Below are 22,093 nucleotides of genomic sequence, written 5' to 3'. Positions count from 1 at the left end.
CATACTCAAGGGAATTGAAAACCTAAGTCCACTTAAAAACTCATATACAAATTTCAATAGCGGTATTATTCACAGTAGTTAAAAGGTAGAAGTTGTCCAACCCATCAACTGGTGAATGGATTAAAAGTTTGGTACCTAAGTATAATAAAATATTATTCAATCATCAAAAGGTGTAAAGTAGTGTTACATGCAACAACATGAAAAACCTTGAACACGTTAAGCTAAGCAAAAGATGCTAGAAAAAAGAAGACTACTTATTGCATGATGCCATTTACATAAAATGTCCAGAATCAGTAAATCTATGGAGACAAGTAGATTCATGGTTTCCAAGGGCGGGATGGAAGGGAGATTGGATGATGACTTCTAATGAATATGAGGTTTCTTCTTGGTGTGATAAAATGTGTAATTAGATATTGGTGATAATTGCATAACTTTGTAAATATACTAAAATCTATTGAATTGTGCACCTTAAAAGGGTGAATTTATAGTATATGATTTAAATTTCAGTTCAAAAAGACAATTGCAATGGAAGATGATAAATGCAATCGTAAGTACTGTGGCAACATTTTGAAGTAATACAAAGTTAAGATTTGTGAGGGGACGTGAAGAATAAGAAAAGTTCTTCTTGATGTTTGACCACTAAATTGATTCTTAATGGCTCAATTAGAGTTAATTGGGCAAAGATGGGTGTGAGTGAACACATCCATTTTGCCTCAATCCTACGGTAAACTCCCCTTATTCACAAATTATTTTCTTTACTTCTTTGTCTTAATTTGTACCTGTTCCTTCACTAAGCCCTTTTTTTCCTGCAAAAACTATGTCAACTAGAGGCGCCCATTTCAACTTTTATTGGGTTGGTATCCAAGGTGATGATGTAGGGCAGGGTGGGGGGATAGAGTAGATTCTTCTTTCTCTTAGCCTTCTCATCCTTTGCTTCAAAATCATCTCTGCTCCACTATTATATAAACATTTCTGATTTATTCTCCACTGAGATTCATGCCACTGGTTATAGTAGCCATAAGACAGAAGCTGTAGAGGTTGGAAGAAAGGATGGGAGTAATTTAGCGGATACCCATTTGTCAGGACAGGGAATTCTCTCCCCCAGGGACTGGCCATGGTTTTCTTGCATAAGTGCCAGATAATTTCTATTTATAGTGAGAAGTTCAGCTGATTGCCATGTGGTGGAGAGATGGAACTTCAATGTTTGTGACACATATTGAGTATTGTGTTCCTGGAGCCTAGTTAGTTAAGTAGTTATAACTGAGTCATTCCTCAGGCTGGATACTTTGCTGAATGAGCTTGTAAGCTCATCAGTCTCTTCCCTTAGGTCACCTTATCTTATTGGGAAATGAATTCACCCCTCTTAAAACTGATTCTGAGATAATGACCTTATTTTGCTAGAGCACAGTATCTGAAATGCGGATGATCGGAGTAAGTGGTAGCCCTGATGGATTGTACAATTTTACTCGTTAGCTATTGCCATCTTCTTGGAAGACTATGAGATGAGTGTTTGGGAATTACTGTGAGGATTCACTTGATAGGAGTCTCAGATGCTGTACATACATGAATCCCTATGATCTTTTTGTACTTGATGACCAGGATTTCTCTGGTGATTTAGAGTAAGGTTCTTGTGCCCTTTATTCTCAAGTATATCTGGAATAAAATGTAGAAGCCGAATAAATCTCCAGCCTTTCTTATGCTATTCAATCTAGTTACTTTAGCATCTGTTAAATTCTACTTTCTGGTATAATTTATAGTTATCTGAAAATGTCTGTTAACTTATAAAATACTTTTAATTTTATGGAGATGAGCACTTTGGGAGGCTGAGGTGGGAGAATTGCTTGAGCCCAAGAGTTCAAGAGTTCTAAATAATTATGGTGATGAAGTCGGATAAAATTCCAGTTTGTTTTATATAAGAATGGCTTTATCCTGTCAACCTAGTTTTATTTTTGTATATCATTTTATGATAAAAACTGAATATCATATACTTGAGAATTAAATGAGAAAATTTATATATTTTAAGTGTTTGGTGAAATAATTTTAACTTTTTGCTTACTTTCAAGTATCATATTTTTAAATAGCTATTCTCATGGTTTGTTGCCTTCCAACCAAAACAATACAATTGTGATTTGTTGCAGATTAACATCTCCAGGAAGCAGACAATGAGAATTAGGAGTGCACAAGGTTTGTTGAGAAAGCAACACCTGTGAAAGGAAAAGTGAGGAAGCAGGAATGAGCAGGATCAGAGCCCTAACCTCAAACTTTCAGAGACACTTTCAGCGCAGTGGAGAGCTGCACAGTACAAGTTATCCCACATGGTATAAAATAGCCAGGCCTTAGTACCTCCACTGTACTTATTGGCTGGGGAACACTAAGAAAAGTTGAGGCTGATCTTGAAAGGGTTAAAAGCTGGAGGCTATCTGCTCACCAAGCTTCTCACAGCTGGCAGAAATTCCTTTATACAAGGTATATCTGAGTGAAGCATATTGTAATCTACAGATCTACTTCATGTGCACATGGAGCAGCTCCTCCAGAGCACAGAGGCCTCTCTTCATGAGAGGAAACTCACAATAAAGTCAATGGGGTGAGCTACAGCCCCCATCATTTCATAATCTCCCTCTTCCACTATCCATTCTAAATCTCCTGCCTTTGGCTATCATCTTTCCAGGATTTTGTGATGTGACTCAAAATCCTTATTCATAAATGGTCTGAGGCCCTTGTCATCCTACTCTACTCTGGCACATGTTGATACATTTGTCATCCTCATTTAAAATTTAGGAAGAGTGTTTGAACAGATGCCCAGGTGGTTCACGTGAGTTTGCCATGTATTCTTCCCTATCCCTATTCTGTAACTGCAGTCCTTCTTTTTGCTGATCAGCATCAGTTACTCTTTACAAGATCATGTCTCCTTTTCTTGCCTGCTGCTTCCTGGGCACAAGATGCCCAAGGTGCCTAAGTGGCAGCCATAGCTTGTAGTTCAGTGAGACACCTGCTGTTTTCCTTGGTGAGTACCCTAGTGCATGCACGTCAGTTTTGAGTAGTATTGCTGCTGAGGTGGAGATTCAATGGTGCCTTCAGTGAACATTCTAGCACTTTTAGCTGACAGCTTCTGGATAGTGCATGCATAATATGGCCAGAGGATCCCATGTTCATGAACACTCTCCTGTACCTTTTTGCTATACAATGGGTGTATCAGTTCATTCTTACACTGCTATAAAGAAATATCTGAGACTGTGTAGTTTATAAAGAAAAGAGGTTTAATTAATTCATGATTCTGCAGGCTGTACAGGAAGCATGGCAGCATCTGCTCAGTTTCTAGGGACGCCTCAGGAAACTTACAATCATGGCAGAAAATGAAGGGGAAGCTGGCACTTTACGTGGTCATAACAGGAGAAGTAGGGCCGGGCGCGGTGGCTCAAGCCTGTAATCCTAGCACTTTGGGAGGCCGAGACGGGCGGATCACGAGGTCAGGAGATCGAGACCATCCTGGCTAACATGGTGAAACCTCGTCTCTACTAAAAGAATACAAAAAAATAGCCAGGCGAGGTAGCGAGCGCCTGTAGTCCCAGCTACTCGGGAGGCTGAGGCAGGAGAATGGCCTAAACCCAGGAGGCGGAGCTTGCAGTAAGCTGAGATCCGGCCACTGCACTCCAGCCTGGGCGGCAGAGCGAGACTCCATCTCAAAAAAAAAAAAAAAAAAAAAAAAAGAACAGGAGAAATAGAAAGGTGGGGAAGTGGCACACACTTTTAAACAGCCAGATCTCATGAGAATTCACTATTGCAAGGAGAGTACCAAGGGGGAAATCTGACCCCATGATCCAATCACCTCCCACCAGGCCCCACTTTCAGCAGTGGGGATTACAATTTGACATGAGATTTGGTGGGAACACAGATTCAAACCATATTATTCTGTCCCTGGGCTCCCCAAATCTCATATCCCTCTTACATTGCAAAATACAATCATACCTTTCCAATAGTCCCCCAAAGTCTTAACTCATTCCACCGTTAACCCAAAAGTCCGCAGTCCAAAGTTTCATCTGAAACAAGGCTAGTCTCTTCTGCCTATGAGTCTGTAAAATCAAAAACAAGTTAGTCACTTTCAGGATACAATGGGGGATAGGCATTAGGTAAATACACTTGTTCCAAAAGGGAGAAATTGGCCAAAAGAAAGGGGCTACAGGCCCCATGCAAGTCTGAAACACAGCAGGGCAGTCATTAAACCCTAAAGCTCCAAAATAATCTCCCCTGACTCCATGTTTATATCCAGGGCATGCTGATGCAAGGGGGGCTCCCAAGGCTTTGAGCAACTCCACCCCTGTGGCTTTGCGGATTCACCCCTGCAGCTGGCGTTGAGTGCCTGTGGCTTTTCCAGGTGCAAGGTGCAACTTTGGGTAGCTCTACCATTCTGAGGTCTGGAGGATGGTAGCCCTCTTCTTACAGCTCCACTAGGCAGCACCCCAGTGGGGCCTCTGTGTGAGAGCTCAAACTCCACGTTTCCCTTCCTTACTGCCCTAGAAGAGGTTTTCTGTGAGGATTCCGCCCCTGCAGCAGGCTTTTGCCTGGACATCCAGGTTTTTTCATATATCCTCTGAAATCTGAGTAGAGGTTCCTGAGCCTCAGTGTTTGCATTCTGTGCACTTGCAGTCCTAACACCACATTGAAGTTTCTCTTGCATGAAGGTACTATCATGCCCGTTGTGCTTAGGTAGCCTAGGTATGCAACCGGGCTTTTCTGCATTCAGCCCTGGAGTGCACTGGAGAGCCACCACTGAACTTCTTAATGATTCTGATGCTTCAGTAACCAGCACATTTTTTATGCTGTTAATGACTGGCTATCTTCTGGGTTCCTCTATAGACCATAATCTTCTGATGGGTTTTCTGGTCTCACACAATATGTTTCTTCTAGGATTGCCATTTTCCTGAGCCTTTTAATCTCTTCCTCAAAAGTCTCTCTCTGAAATTTAGGCCTTTGAACTGCACTCAGTGTAGGCCATTGCTTGTTCCAGGTTTCTTGGAGTCACGCTAGCAGAGTTTGCAACATCTTCTGGGGTCCTTACCAGAATACAATGCCCTGTGTTCTGAGAAAGTGTCCTGTCAATAAACTCTGACTTATGTAGTCTTATTTCTGCTTTCTCTGACCTAGAATTCCCAGAATCTAGCCCAATGAGTCCCTCTAGTCTTGTTGGTACAAGTCCTAGGTCTTGCAGTGTATTTGGGATAATATTCCTTTTTTTTCTTATCAGACCTACCATGTCCCTATCTGTGACTTGACCATATTATCGGCCTGGTGGCCAGAAGTGTAACTCTGATAAGGGAACTGGGGATATCTCCTGAGGCACACACCTGATTTTATGTGGGAGAAAGGCCTCTATTTTCTTCTTACATTGCTGCTGCTGGTGGTGGGGGTTTGCTAGCTCTTATTGAAGAGCAGTGGGCTCCTTCTTTAGGCTCAGAAGATTTAGAGACCTGGGAAGGTCAAATTTTTCAAAGACATCTACTCAGTTGTCCCTGTCTCATGTTTCAGGAGCTGAGATTTTCCTAATCAGAGCTCTGATTTTGGTGTAACATACTTGCCCCTGCTGAACATTTGACTGCCTTTGGAACTTAGTCACTTTGACTGTCAAATCCTGGCTTGATCTTCATCTTATTCCGCTTGCCCACTGCATGAAATGAGGGCTTCTTTGTAAGCTGGCAAATAGTCTCTGTGCCTCTTGAGACTTTGGATGCCTGAAATATCCTATTGGCTAGGGAATTACCCTTCAATGGCATGGCATCCCAGCTTAAAGCATATGAATCTTTTATATGTTTGCATATGACTTTGTCCTGGGCCTGTTTGCATATGACTTAACTGCGGGGATGTGGCCAGGGATGTGGACCTCATTACATCTTATTTGGCTTGCCCACTTCATGAAATGAGGGCTTCCTTGTAAACTAGTAAAGAGACTCCAGCAAATTCAGTGCTAGAGTGGCTCCAAGAAACCTGGAACAAGCAATGGCCCGCACCGAGTGCAGTTCAAAGGCCTAAATTGCAGAGAGAGACTTTTGAGGAAGAGATTAAAAGACTCAGGAAAATGGCAATGCTGAAAGGTACATATTGTGTGAAACCAGAATACTCACCAGAAGATCATGGTCCATAGAAGAGCTCAAAGGATACCCAGTAATTAAGGCCATTAACTTTTGCATTATTAACCTATAGGGCATCAATGCAATTAACAACAACTACTTCCATTGTTCATATGTTCATTACTCTCACACACATTTTGAATGCCTGAAACATCCTATTGGCTAGGGCATTCCCCTTCAACGGAATGGCATCCTAGCTTACCACATCTGAATCTTTTAACAACTGGACCACACCTTGAGTTGGGCCTATCTGCACATGACTTCGCTCCAGGGATGTGGCTGGGGATGTGAACCTCATTACCAGAGAACTCATGGTGAGTGATCCAATCCTCAAGCCTCATCTTGCTGTTTCAGGCTGATCCACGTGCAATCTGTCACAGACTAGCCTCTCTGAAATAAAGTTAAGAATTCAACACGTTAACTGAGAAGCATTAAATATAAAAGGAAAAATGTGGAGGCAAGGTTGAACAAGGGCAGCTTTCAGACCTTAATGCCCATGGTCAAATTCTCTCTCAAACTAATGAAGGGAATGCAAAGCAAAGATTACCTGCTAGAGGGGCTTCACATTTGGTGGAAATGGTTAGGTTCTTGAACCTCCAGTTTCCTCAGTGCTTTGTGTGGGCCACCCAGAAAACAGTATGTCATGAGCTCAATTGCTGAGGCTGACAAAGAAAGAATTAAGAACCAGAAGCTGTGAGCTGACTCTACTACTCCTAGCTAGGTTGCACATCCGTTATTTTTTATAATTCATTTTTGAAAGTTAGATGTATTGATTTTTAAAGTGCTTAATTCAGTGAGTTCTGACAGATGTATACAGTAGTGTATAAAGTAGTATCACTCTCACCACAATCAGGATAACATTTTCATTACCACAAAAAGTTTCCTCATGCCTGTTTGCATTTACTGTATTCTTTGTAGCCCCTGACAAACCAGCCATATGATTTCTGTCCCTATGGTTTTGCTTTTTTTTAGAATGTCATACGAATGCAATCATAAATCATGTTGTCTTTTTCTCACTAATCATAAAGCTTTTGAGGCTTTTCTACATGGTTGCATGAATGTTTGCTTTTTTTAATTGAGTAATATTGCATTTTCTAGTTGGATAATAGTTTGTGTACATGTCTGTTTTCCAGTCGATGGATAATTGGGTTATTTCTAGTTTTTTCCAAATAAACTTCTATAAATATTTTACAAAGATCTTTTTAAGGAAAGATATTTTCATATATCTTAAGTATATAACCAGGAATATGATTATGGATTCATGTGGCAGCTGTATGTTTAATTTTATAAGATACTGTTAAATTGTTTGTAAAGTGTCTGTATCATTTTACTCTCTCCTTAGCAAGGTATTAGAGTGCTAGTGGTCTACTTCTTTAAGAACACATGGTACTGACAGTTAAAAAAAATTTAGCCAGTATAGCAAGTGTATTTCCCTAATGACTAATGATGCTGAGCATCTTTTTTCTTCTTCTTTTTTGTTGAGACAGAGTTTCACTGTTGTCACCCAGGTGACAATGCAATGGCATAATTTCGGCTCACTGCAACCTCTGCTTCCCAGGTTCCTGCCTCAGCCTCCTGAGTAGCTGGAATTACAGGTGCCCGCCACCACACCTGACTCATTTTTGTATTTTTAGTAGATACGGGGTTTAACCACGTTGGCCAGGCTGGTCTTGAACTCCTGACCTCAGGTGATACACCCACCTTGACCTCCCAAAGTGAGCATCTTTTTATGTGCTTATTTTCCATCCATATCTCTTCTTTGGTGAAATGTTTTATTGATTTTAAGTGTTCTTTATATATTCCAGTTACAACTTTTTCATCAGATATGAGTCTTGCAAATATTTTTTCAACATCTGTACCTTGTCTTTTTATTTAATAGTGTCTTTTGTGTGGCACTATTCACAATACCAAAGACTTGGAATCAACCCAAATGTCCATCAATGATAGACTGGATTAAGAAAATGTGGCACATATATACCATGGAATACTCTACAGCCATAAAAAAGGATGAGTTCATGTCATTTATAGGGACATGGATGCAGCTGGAAATCATCATTCTGAGCAAACTATCACAAGGACTGGAAACGAAACACCACATATTCTAACTCATAGGTGGGAATTGAACAATGAGAACACTTGGACACAGGATGGGGAACTTCACACACCGGGGCCTGTCGTGGGGTGGAGGGAGCAGGGGGGATAGCATTAGGAGATATACCTAATGTAAATGATGAGTTAATGGGTGGGGCACGCCAACATGGCAGATGTATACATATGTAGCAAACCTGCACGTTGTGCACATGTGCCCTAGAACTTAGAGTTAATTTTAAAAAAGTGTGTTTTGAAGAGTGGATTTAAATTTTGATAAACCCCAGTTTATCAGTTTTTCTTTATGATTCATTCATGTGTGTATTTCTGCATGTCCTGTGTAAGAATTATTTGAATTCCTAGTTACAGGTATCTTTCCTATATTTTCTCTTAAAACTTTAGAGTTCTAGGTTTCACATTTAAGTTTGCATTAATAATTTACTTTAAACTAATTTTGTAAATTTTGTTAGGTAAGGGTCAAGGCTTTTCATTTTCTAATTTAAATATCCAGTTGTTTCAGCACTATTTATTGAAAGACTATTCTTTTTCTATTGAATTTTTTAGGAACTTTTGTTGAAAATTCTTTGAGTGTATATGTACCTGTCTATTTTTTGTGGATTTCTATTCTATTCCACTGATTTATATGTCTATCTTTATGCCAACATCATATTGCCTTTAAGTTTTACAATCAGGTAACATGAGTCCTCAAACTTTTTTTTATTAATTGCTTAAAATTCTGGTTCCTTTGCTTTTCCATTTGAAGTTTAGAATTACCTAAATTTGTAGAAATCATCTTGTTGATTCCTACAAATAAGGCTGCTAGGATTTTGCTAAAACAGGTATCAATTTAGAGAGAATTACATCTTAACATATTGAGTCTTCTGATCTATGAATGCTGTAAATCTCTTCATTTATTTGGGTTTTATTTATTTCTATCATCAGTGTTTTATAGCTGTATTGATCCGTTTTCATGCTGCTAACAAAGACATACTTGAGACTGGGAAGAAAAAGAGGTTTAATGGGACTTACAGTTTCACATGGCTGGGGAGGCCTCAGAATTATGTTGGGAGATGAAAGGCACTTCTCACATGGCAGTGGCAAGACAATACTGAGGAAGAAGCAAAAGTGGAAACCGTGATAAACCCAACAGATCTCATGAGACTTACTCACTATTACAAGAATAGCATGATTCAATTATGTCCCCTGGGGTCCCTCCCACAACACCTGGGAATTCTGGGAGATACAATTCAAGTTGAGATTTGGGTGGGGGCACAGCCAAACCATATCAGTAGCTTTCAGTATCTTGTAAATATTTTGTTATATCTGTCCCTAGAAATTTCATTTTTTAATGCTCTTGTAAATTGATTTTTTAAAAGTCACTTTTTAATTGATTATTGATAGTATATAGAAATAAAATAGATTTTTCTCTGTTAACCTTGCATCATGCAACTTTCTTAAACTTATCAGTTCTATTGGCTATTTTTTGTGTGATTTTGTATGCAGAATATCATAAACCTTTTATTTCTCTATATCTAATTTGTATACTTTTATTATTATTTATTTTTCATTCTTTAATGCACTGCATAAAACCTCCAAGATAATGTATAATAGAAGTAGAGAAGGGGATATTATTGTTTTTTTCTCAATTTTAAGAAGAAGGCATTCCCATTGTTAAATATGTTAACTCTAGTGGGTTTTTTTTTTTTTTTGTAGATACTCTTTATCAGTTTGAGGATATCTCCTACTAGTCCTAGTTTACCAAAAGTATTTGACATAAATGGATGTTATATTTTGTCAGATGATATTTTTCTGTTTATTGAAATAATCTTATGGTTTTTCAGGTTCTTTACTTTCAATTTGTTGATAAAGTGATTTACATTGATTGAGTTTTCAAAGGTTTAATCAATCTTGCATTCCTGGGAGAAACCCAGTTTGCTCATGTTGTGTATGTAATGTTGGATTAAGTTTGCTACTATTTTATTGAGAATTTTTACATCCACTTAGTTAAGTAATTGATTAATTTTGATGTTCTATTTATTTTTTTCATTCATTTTATGTATTTGTCTTTAGTCTTTTTGTAAGGCGTTTTCTGATTTTGTTTCAGGGTAATTCTGACTTCAGAAATAATTAAGGATGTTTTACTTGCTCTTCTAACTTTTTGATAATTTGTAGAGTTTATATTATTTCTTCCTTAATTGATTGGTAGAGTTCACCAGTGAAGCCTTCTACCACTGGAGTTTTCTTTGAGAGAAGGATGATAACTACAAACTCTATTTTTAAAATAGATAATAGGGAAAATCAGGTTCTTTCTTTCTTTCTAAATATGTTTGTAGTTTGTATCATTCAAGGTATTCGTTCATTTCACCTAATCAGTCTATAGGCATAAAGTCATTCTTAATCTCTTGTTATCATTTTAATATATGTAATAAAATCTGTAGGGATATTCATTTTTTATCCCTGATATTACTAGGTCATTTTTAATCTAACTATCAGTTTTAATGATCTTTTTAAAGAACCAGCTTTTTAACATGAATTGTTTTCTCTACTATTTTGTTGTTTTCTATTTTATTGATTTCTGCTGTTATTTTTATTATTTCCTCCTAGTTGCATTGTGATTAATTTGTTTTTGTTTTCTAGTACTTTAATGTAGAATATTAGTTTATTGATTTTAAACTATTCTTCTGCTATATAAACTTGAAATTCCATATGTTTTCCTCTATGCACTGATTTAGTTGGATTTCACAAATTTTGATGTTTGATGTTTGTTTTTATTTTCATTTCTATGTTTATTTTAATTTTCACTCAATTCAAAATACTTTATAATTTCCTTTATGACTCTTGAAGTATGTTGTTTAACTTCTGAATGTTAGAAAATTTTTCAAAATGACATTTTGATATTAATTTGTAGTTAAATTCTATTACGGAAGGAGAGTATTTTATATTCTTTATGATTTAATTCTTTTTACATTTATTGACATTTACTTTATTTCCCAGTATATGGTCTATCTTAGTTGATGTTACAGGTTCACTTGAATGTGTATTCCCTCTTGTAGGTGTATTCTAAAAATAGAATAGCAATTAAGCCAAGTTGCTTGATTGTGTTGTTCAGGCCTTCTGTATCCTTACTGATTTCCTGTCTACTTATTCTAGCTATTACTTAGAGATGAATGTCATTATGTCCAACTATAATTACAGGTTTATCTGTATCTTTTAAAATATTATCTTTTTGATTTATTTATTTTGATATTCTGATGTTAGATGCATATACTTCATGATTTTTTATTTCTTCTTGAAATAAAATTGAGCTATATCATTGTTCAATATCATCTTCACTCGGCAAGATTTTTCTGATATTTATGTAGACACTCAAGCTTTCTTTTAAACAGTATTTGCATGATATTTTTTCCATCCTAGCCTCTTTGAGCCTAAAATAAATTTACAGAGAAAACTATATAGACAAAATCCAATATTGGTGACAGCTTGCTAGTAATTAAGGAGCAAATAAAATTACATTTAAAAAAATTATGACCATTTTCTTCAGAATATCATTTAGATTCTCATTTTTTTTTTTTTTTTGTAATGGAGTCTCGCTCTGTTGCACAGGCTGGAGTGCAGTGGCATGATCTTGGCTCACTGCAACCTCCACCTCCTGGGTTCAAATGATTCTCCTGCCTCAGCCTCCCGAATAGCTGGGGTTACAGAAGCATACCATCACACCTGGATAATTTTTTGTATTTTTAATAGAGACAAAGTTTCACTATGTTGGCCAGGCTGGTCTCAAACTGCTGACCTCAGGTGATCCACGCACCTTGGTCTCCCAAAGTGCTGGGATTACAGGTGTGAGCCACCACGCCTGGCCTCATTTTTGTTCTTACTTTAGCTATCTGCTTAAATTTTATTTATTCATTCAGTAATCATCTACAATCTCTTTGTAAGCAAAAAGTTCTCTTCTAAGATTTTGTTTCACTTTCCTTGGCCTCTGCTACTGCTTTTAATGAGAGTTTATGCATTTCTTAAAATGTTCCCTTTCTTTGGCTTTTATTACTTTGTAGCCTCTTATTTGTCTTCTAGATGTTCTAATATCTAGTATAATTGTTTTGTCATTTCCTTTACTCTCACTAATTTGGATCTCTCCCAAATGACATTTTTCTCATTTACACCTCTTTTATATTCCACTACTTTAATATGTCCCACACTTTTATGTCTTCTATTAACTTCGGTCAGATGTTCAAGCATGTCTGTTCTTCTGGGCTTTTAGCTCCATATCTACTTCTTATTGTTATTTTTTGTCAAACCAGTAACGAAATGCCTTTTAAAATAGCTCATTATTTTTCTTTCACTGAATTCTACTTCCCATGCCAAAATGCCATTTTTATTAGATAATACAATCTTTTTGACCCTACAGATTTTATATTTTAGAATATCTCCAAAATCTCCTTGATGAAAAATTCTAATTGGTAATGAAAAATGGACTCTTTCTGATTCTTTTATTTATAATTACTCTTAACATATACATTTTAAAAATTATTCTTATAAATTGCTAATTGAGTCAAACCAATTGACTTGGTTTGTTGTAATGCCTTACCTGGTTGTTCAGTCTGAACATCCTTCATAGTTCTTTATGATCTGCTGCCTGATTATGCTTTTGGGAAATAGTTTCAAAACATTTCCTTCCTCCTGTTCCTTTTTCCTTCTACTGTCTTCCTTCCTTCTATCAGCTATCTATAGTCTGCATTCCTACAGAAGAATTTGAGGCAATTAACAAGGGAAATATGTATATCTTATAACAAAAAGATTTTAAAAGATGGAGAGAAAGAAAAGGTTGAAGAAATGGAGTGAAGCTGAGGTTGAGGCTAGTGTTCAAAATGTATGCCAGATTTAAAAGAGAAAAATAAGCTAGCCGTATGCAACAGATTGAAACTGGACTGCTTCGTCACCCCATATTCAAAAATCACCTCAAGATGGATTCAAGGCTTAAACATAAAACCAAAAACTATAAAAACTCTGGAAGACAACCTGGGAAACACCATTCTGGGTATAGAAATGGGCAAATATTTCATGATGAAGAAAGCAATTGCAATGAAAGCAAAATTGCTTGTCAGTCAGAAGCAATTGAAATGAAAGCAAAAACTGACAAATGAGACCTAATTAACTACAGTGTTTCTGCATAACAAAAGAAACTATCAATAGAGTAAGCAGACAATCTACAGAATTGGAGAAAATTTTTGAGAACTATGCATCTGACAAAGGTCTACTATCCAGTATCTATAAGGAACTTAAACAAATTTACAAGGAAAAAATAAACAATCCCATTAAAAAGTGGGCAAAGGACATGAACAGACACTTTGCAAAAGAAGACATACATGCGGCTAACAAGGATATGAAAAAAAGCTTGTATCACTAATCCTTAGAGAAATGCAAATCAAAACCACAAATGAGAGTATCTCACATAAGTCAGAATGGCTATTACTAAAACGACAAAAAATAACAGGGTGTGGAGAAAAGGGAACACTTATACACTGTTGGGGGGGACTGAAAATTAGTTCAACCATTGTGGATAGCCACGTGGCAATTCCTCAACAAGCCAAAAACAGAACTACCATCTGACCCAGCAACCCCATTACTGGGTTTATATTTATATTCCCAAAGAATACAAATCATTTTATCATAAAGACACTTGCACATATATATTCACTGTAGCACTACTTACAATTGTAAAAATATAGAATCAACTTAAATACTCATCAATGACAAACTGGATAAAGAAAATGTGGTACATATACATCACAGAATACTATGCAGCCATAAAAAATAATTGGATTATATCCTTTGCAGGGACATAAATGGATATGGAGGGCATTACCGTTAGCAAACTAATGCAGCAATAGAAAACCAAATATTGTATGTTCTCACTTATAAGTGGGAGCTAAATAATCAGAACACACAGACACAAAGAGGGGAATGACAGACACTAGGGCCTACTTGAGGGTAGAGGGTGGGAGGAGGAAGAGGAACAACAACAACAAAATAGCTATTGGATACTAAGCTTAGTACCTGGGTGACAGAATAATCTGTATATTAAAACCCCGTGATATAAGTTTACTTATGGTAAAAATCTGCATGTGTACCCCAGAATATAAAATAAAAGTTTAAGAATAAAAAAAGAAAGAAAAATATTTCCATCACATAACTCAGTATCCACCCAGAACAAGAAAGTCATTGAGCAGGTGAAGCATAGATATTTCTGACTGTAACATCTAAGATTAATTTTTCTTTCAAGGAATCATATAGTGAGAACCTAGCATGACAGAGTGAATCATAATTTCCATCAGCATTTTAATAGATAATAAAATTCCAAGTTTTACAGAAAAAGAGCAACTCTGTTTTGACCTGTAGGATCAATAATAAATTTTGTAATGTTTGATTGTGATAGTCTTGACATTATCACAATAGTCTTGGATTACCTTCCTTGCTGTTTAAGAAAAAAGCAACTTTCCACTTAAAGACTCTATCAAATTTTCTAATTTTATTTATCAAAATGTATCTTTCATTATTATTTGTTAAGCAACTATATTAAACAATTGTCTTAAGTTGACATTAGCCATAAGAGACACTGCTGTTTGTGCTTTTGTTCATTCAAATGGTTTTATCTGTTTTTTTTTCTTGTTGTTGTCATCTTTCCTTCATTAGAATTTCAGAAGACACTGATTTTCAAGGATTAATATTGTTCTTGTGCTGTTTTCGATGTCCCACTTGATTGGGTTCTGATGAGACATTCAATATAACATGGTGGAAGATCTTAGCAAGGTTTCTATAATATAATTAGTTACAAGGCTTAAGACACCATTGAATCTGCTTGGCTTTTACTTTCATTCAAAATGTTTTACTTAGATAAGACTCATTCTTCCTCCCAGGATTGTTTTCATTTTTTACATCTTCCTTTAACCATTCCTTATAGTCTCCTGCTGTCCCTACAAATGCACGCAAATATGTCACAGATGTGAATCTGTTCTACTACCTAATTGCTCATATTTTCTACTAACCATAGGATCAGGACTTTTAACTCATATTATGTAAAGGATGATTGGTAGGCATAGGGGCATATATTTGTATTTTTTCTGGTGAGGACTATGCTGAGAATTAAAAACAAAATTATTTAGTAGTTTCTATATTACTCATCAATATTTTGAATAATGTTGCTATTAGGAAGCCAATTTTGAGTTTATGAAGAGTCTGGCATTAAGTGAGTAATGTTTCACTTGTAAGTTTTGAATGAAACTGTCAAGTTATATCATTGATATAAAGAACTTATTTTGTCTACATTGTTTAACTACTTATGATCTCCTGGGAGCTGGGGTAAACTAGAAAGAAATAGACTTGCTGTAGTATCTGTTTCAGAGAATGAGAGGAAAAACACCTATCTAATGATCAAGTAGGACAAAGAGTTTCATGCATGACTTAGGAGAGGTAAATTGAAGGAAGGAAGGAAATTGTTCAGAAAAATTAGTACAAGAACCAAGAATTTTGAAGGATTCATTGTATTTGTTTCAGGAAGCAAAGTTGATATCAACTCCCCCTTCCCACTCCCTTTTTAATTTAAGCACCTTAGGAACATAGAGTTGAGTAAATGTGCTCCTCATTCTATAGCATTATTACCCTGAGTCCCTGCTGGGTTCTTTTTTAATTAAATTTTATTTTAAAATGTTTTCCCTCTTTATCCCCCATTTATTTATTTATTTAAATCAATACATGAAAAATTATATATATATTTGTATGTATTTAATTTGCTTACATTCATTTGAAAAATTATATATATTTACGGTATAAAAAGTGATGTTTTGAGATACGTATACATTGTGGAATGATTAACTCAAGCTATTACATACCCATCATCTCACATCCCTATTATTGTTTATGATGAGAACAATTAATATCCACTCTTTCAGCGATTTTTGAGTATACTACACTTCATTATTAATGAAGCCACCATGCTGTGCCATACATCTTGAGAACTTATTCCTTCTTTGTGACTGAAACTTTGTATCCTTGACCAATATCTCACTCCCCATCCCTCTCCAATCTCTGGCAACCATTTTCGTCTCCATTTCCAATTACATTTCTCTTTATCCACATACAACTACTCCAGAATATTTATTTTCTTTTGTTTTATGGTTTTCATACATTTATTTAAACATATGCTTTTCTAGAAAAAAATTGTGATTACATTTATACAGAAATATGAATTACACTACATATTCTTTCTCTCTCTCTCTCTCTCTCTCTCGATAACATTTATTGAGTAAGCCCCTGGTACATTTCATCAAACTGGATCCCAGGACAACCCTATGAGGTAGTAGTATTGTAAGCCCCATGGTACAGATAAGGAACACAGGGCTTAGAGAGGTGAAGTGACTTGCCCAAGGTCACACAGCAAGTGCATGACAACTCTTGGATTTGAAGCCAGATCTGTCTCATAGCTAGCCGTGACACTTGAGTGCCTCCTAAAAGCCTACATCACAGAGCTGTTGGAGGACGCTGTGGAGAACCGTCTGTGAAAAGGTCCAACAGATAAACGCCGAAGAGTTTATGGCAGGCCCTGAAGAGCAGCTGACTGGAGCCCACCAGAGGCAGCCTGGAGGTAGAGTGGGCAGGACTGCCCTGTCTTCTTTTCCAGGGAGCCCAACTACCAGCCTAGACCAGCGGGATCTGGGCTGCTGAGGCTTCAGCCATTTCTCTGTTGCCATGGCTCTGCCCAGGAACCGTGGGCGGCCCTGCCCCTGACCCCAGAATGTTGCAGGGCTTTCCAGCAGGAGAGGGGACACAGGAAGGCGGCCATGGGCCAAGGTTTATGAATGACATTCAGAAGGATTTCTGCCAGTGACTCGATGGCTCGCTTCCACTGGAAAGGATCTCCAGTCTGCCCCCAGGGAGCCTGGACCCAAACATGAGCATCAGGCCTGCCCAGGAAATGGACACCCCAGTTCCGTCACTCTGAGGCCTGGATGTAGACGGGCACAGCGAGCATGGCACATGGGCCCTTGGTCCCGGCCTGCAGCTCCGCCAGAGCCAGGTTGGAGCCCAGCCCCTGAGCGTGTCCAGGTACCACCAGCCCAGATTCCGCCCCCCCCTCCCCCCCACACCACCCACGACAATGGACAGCACTGCGTCCGGCTCTGCAAAGGGCGGCTTGCCTGGGACCGCCTCGGGCACCAGGCCAGCCCCTGGGTCCTTCAGCTCCTCCAGCCCCAGGGGGTCAGGCAAGGGGGTCACTACCTTGCGCCCACCACTGCTGCCACTGCGCGGGGCTGCCCTCCTCTAGGGGGCGGGTGGGGCGCCGGGTTTGCAGGTCCTTGTCCTTTTGGTGGCTGAGACAACAGCGGCGATCTTTGAGGTATTTGTGGCGGAAAAAGCCCTTGGCGCAGCCAGCCCAGCGGAACTTGTAGTTGCCCGTGTGGGCGCGCTGGTGCTCGGCGAGGTGGGCACAGCAGCTGAAGGACTTGCTGCACAGGGCACATTTGTGGAGCTTCATGCCGGAGTGGGAGAGGATGTGGGCCTTCAGCTTGTCCGGCCGGTTGAACTCCTTACCGCAGCCTGGGTGCGTCGATAAAGGGCATTTGCATTTCTTGAAGGGCTGGTGGATCAACATGTGTCTCTTCAGTTTGTCCTTGCGGTTGAATGCAGACTCTCACACTGAGCATTTTTAGGGCTTCTCGCCTGAGTGGATGTGAGCGTACAGTCCGAGGTAATGCTCCTGCCGGGAGGACTTCTTGGACACCTGGCACTTGAACGTGTCCCCGCTGCCGTGGGTGGGCAGATGACGCAGCAAGTAGCATTCACAAGGAAACACCTTCTAGCAGTGTAGGCAGGGGAAGTTGCGAGTGTTGGTCTGCAGGTGATGCTCCAGGGCCTCTGTGGTGGGTATTTGATGATACATTTCACACACTTGTCGATGGCACTGCCCTTCTTGGGGCTGTGCTGTGACAGGAGGCTGTGGGAGTACTGGTGCACGCCCAGGTGGTACAACGAGGGGAAGTCCTTGCCGCAGAGGTGGCAGGGGTAACTCAGCTCCTCCTGGTGGCTCTTGATGTGCTCCAGAAATGTGTCGAATTTTGGGAAACTGCTTTTGACCACACGCTTGTACACCTGCTTGTTCCTATGCTGGGTCATGTGAGACTTGAGCTGGAAAGAGGTGCTGAACTTGCTGGGGCAGAACTGGCACAAGCAGGAGCTATAGATGAGGACTACATGCTTGGGTTCCGGCTTGGCCCCCTCGCCCTTGCAGACTGTGGGCAAGGCCTGGGGCTGTGGCGCGCTCGGCAGGGGCTGGCCCAACCCTGTGTTTTCCTCATCCTCCTGCCTACTGAGGGTCAGGGCCAAGACCTGTACGGTCACAGAGTTTCCAGACATGGTGCCACCACTGTGTCCTGGAGGCCATATCTTGTGGGTTTGCATGTGTTTCCTAACATTAGACTTCTGGGCAAAGGCACGGCCACATGTAATTCATTGGAAGGGCGTCTCATGGGTGTGGCTTCAGATGTGCTGCTGCAGGTCGAAGTTTTTGGTGAATGATTTGTCACAGTATGGGCACTTGAGTTTCTGAGACTTTGGTTTCCCTGCAGCTTCCGGGAGTCCCCTGGCACCTTTAGCCCGTGGGGTCTTCAGCATTGGTGGAGAGTCAAAGGTGACCACAGTGCCTCTGGTGGTGCTGGTCATGGGGCAGCAGGGTTTGGTCCTTTGGGTTTGAATCCCTGTTTGCCAGGGCTGTAGGGGTGGGGTATACTGGAGCCTCCACACACTGGTTTGGCACCTCCAGGGGTGGGTAGGTCTGCATCCCCAGCACCTGGATCTCCACCCTTCCACTCCCAGCCAGGGGTGCAGTAGCACTGTACACCTTCACTGCACCGTTCCCACCAGGATTGGGATGTGCAGGGGGGCCCAGGCCCTGGGGTGGAGGTAGCGAGGGCTGAGGTGGTGATGGTGGGGGCAGTGGTGGAGGAGGCAGAGGAGGGGGTGGAGGCTGGGTGAGGTAGCTGGGCACAGAATGTATGTTCAGGCTGCTCTGCACAGGTCGGGGGCCCTAGGGCATAGGCTGGTCCAGGGATGTGAAGGCTGAAATGGCAAACATGTGTTTGTGTGTGTTTAACATGGAAAGTTTCTTTTTATATGTTCTTTAATAAGACAGATGATCTTACCATTTCTTTCTTCTTTATCAAATGTTGAAAGACATTTAAGAAATTTCTAATATGAAATCCTCCTTTTATGCCTGGGATAAGATCAACTGGATCATTTATTATCTTTATTATTCACTCCTGGCTTGGGTTAGATAATCATTTATCTGGATTGTCTTTTGGATTTTCTACCCAGTATTATCTGTTAATCATTCTTATCTAGTATTACAATAATGAACAATTCTTCTCTTCAGAGCTTCACTTTCTGATCACCCTACAACCCAACTTATTCCATCTCTGGGTTTGAGTTAGTCTTTCATAAGTCCCATTTTAAGAGTCTAAGGATTTATTAAAACACACTCCATTTTCATCGTTCTGATCCTACACCTGGGAAACTAAAAATTAAGGCAATTCCCAGCTGTTGAACATTGTAGTCCAAGCAAGAGACCTGTGCTTAGAGTGGCCAAAGACCAGAGCAGAAATTGAATGGCATTTGAGGAGTGAATAACAAATTGAATATATTTTGTTTTAGTTGCATCAGGGCAACAGGGATAAGTAGAGAGATAACACTTTAGCTGAAATGTTTATTTGAGGACAAAGGCTTGATTCTGTCACCGAGAAAACAAAATAACTGAATGACTCATATTCTGATACTACATTGGCTGAGTTCATTGGAGGTGTTACTTTGTGCCTTTATTGCTTAACTGATAATAAAAATAGCTAACCTTATTGAGCACATTCAAATATTCAGGCAGTACTAAAATCCTTTTATAAGCATTTACTTGTTTAATTATTTAAACACATTTCATGGATGTTGAAGTTGAGGCACAGAAGGTTAAGAAAGTGCCTAAAGTCTTTCAATTAGCATGTAGTAGAGCTGGAATTGAAATTGAAGTATAGTGTCTCCAGAGCCCGTGGTGGTTTACAGTTTAATAATTGACAACCAGAGTGATTTTTCCAGATTTATTAACATAGATTTATTGAGGTATAATTGACAACAATTATACATATTTATGGTATGCAATGTGATGTTTTGAAATACATATACATTAGGAAATGATTATTATAATCAAACTTATTAACATTTCCATCACAATAGCTTTATTTTGTGATGAGAATATTTAAGGTCTTAGCAAATTTCAAGTATACAATATGGTGTTATTAACTCTAGTTGCTATTCCATACATTGTATCTCCAGAACTTACTCATTCTAGATTACTGAAACTGTATACCCTTTGACTGATATCTCCCAATTTCCTCTACCCCCCAACCCCCTGGCAACCATCTGTTCTCTGCTTTTATGAGTTTTACTTTTTATATTCCACATATAAGTGAGATCACACAGTATTTGTCTTTCTGTGCCTGGCTTATTTTACCTGACATAATGTCCTCCAGGTTCATAGTGATGTTGCAGATCATAGGATTTTCTTCATTTTAAAGGCTGAGTAATTCCCTCCTCTCTCTCTTTCTCTCTCTCTATTATATATATTATATATATATAGTGTGTGTGTGTATATATATATATAGAGTGTATATATATATACACACACACACAAAACATACATATATCCTGCATTTTCTTTATCCATTCATCTATTGGTGGACACTTAGGCTGATTCTATATCTTGGTTCTTGTGAATAATGTTGCAGTGAATATGGGAGTGCAGATATCTTTTCAACAAGCTAATTTCATTTCCTTGTATACTCAGAACTTGGATTGCTGGATTATGTGGTAATTCTATTTTTAATTTTTTAAAATCTTCATAGTATTTTGCATAATGACTATACCAAGTTGTATTCCTACCAATAGTATGCAAGGATTCCCTTTTCTCCACATACTTGCCAAAGCTTGTTATCTTTTGTCTTTTTGATAATAGCCATTCTAACAGGTGTGAAGTGTTATCTCATTGTGGTTCTGATTTGCTTTCCCTGATGACTAGTGATGTTGAGCACTTTTTCATGACAATCACACATTGTGTAACAACATTTTGGTCAATGACAAACTGATGCAAGGTGGTCCCATATGATTATAATGAACCTGAAAAATTCTTATTTCCTAGTGATGTCATAATGCAATGCATTACTCATGTTTGTGGTGATGCTGGTGTAAACAAACTACTGTGCTGCCAGTCATATAAAATTATGTCACAGATGCTGAGGGTGGTGGCTCATGCTTTTAATCCTAGCACTTTGGTAGGTTAAGATGGGAGTATTGCTTGATCCCAGGAATTTGAGACCAGCCTAGGCAATATAGTGAGTCCCCCATCTCTACAAAAATTACAAAATTAGCCAGGCATGGTGGGAATGCCACAGACAGACACTCAATGCCAGTCAGTGTAGAAAGCTGGGAGAGGGTGTGTACCCCAAAAAGCCACAGGGGTGGAGCTACCCAAGACCATGGGAGCCCACCTGTTACATCAGTGTGACATGGAGTCAAAGGAGATCATTTTGGACTTCGTGACCTGGATATGAGACATGGAGTCAAAGGAGGTCATTTTGGAACTTTAAAATATGACTTCCTTGTTGGATTTGACTTAGCCCTTTTCTGCCTTATAGACCTTTCTTTGGCCTGTTGCCCTTTCATTTTGGCCAATTTCTTCCATTTGGAATGGGTGTGTTTACCCAATGCCTTTACCCGCCTTGTATCTAAGAAGTAACTAACTTGCTATTGATTTTACAGGCAGGCTCATAGGTGAAAGGGACTTGCCTTGTCTC

General features: G+C 39.0%; 1 protein-coding gene and 1 pseudogene across 2 annotated transcripts in view; one reads left to right on the top strand and one right to left on the bottom strand.

Annotated features, from left to right (window-relative positions):
• CFAP299 (cilia and flagella associated protein 299) overlaps positions 1-22,093 on the top strand; it is a 664,335-nt gene that overhangs the window by 37,457 nt on the left and 604,785 nt on the right. The gene's annotated exons all lie outside the window — the stretch shown is intronic.
• On the bottom strand, positions 17,197-19,335 carry LOC104654815 (annotated as a pseudogene).

Source organism: Rhinopithecus roxellana, chromosome 2 (genome assembly GCF_007565055.1).
Source record: "Rhinopithecus roxellana isolate Shanxi Qingling chromosome 2, ASM756505v1, whole genome shotgun sequence".
Taxonomy (NCBI): domain Eukaryota; kingdom Metazoa; phylum Chordata; class Mammalia; order Primates; family Cercopithecidae; genus Rhinopithecus; species Rhinopithecus roxellana.
The sequence above is the reverse complement of the archived record's forward strand: the minus strand, read 5'-3'. Positions and strand labels throughout refer to the sequence as shown.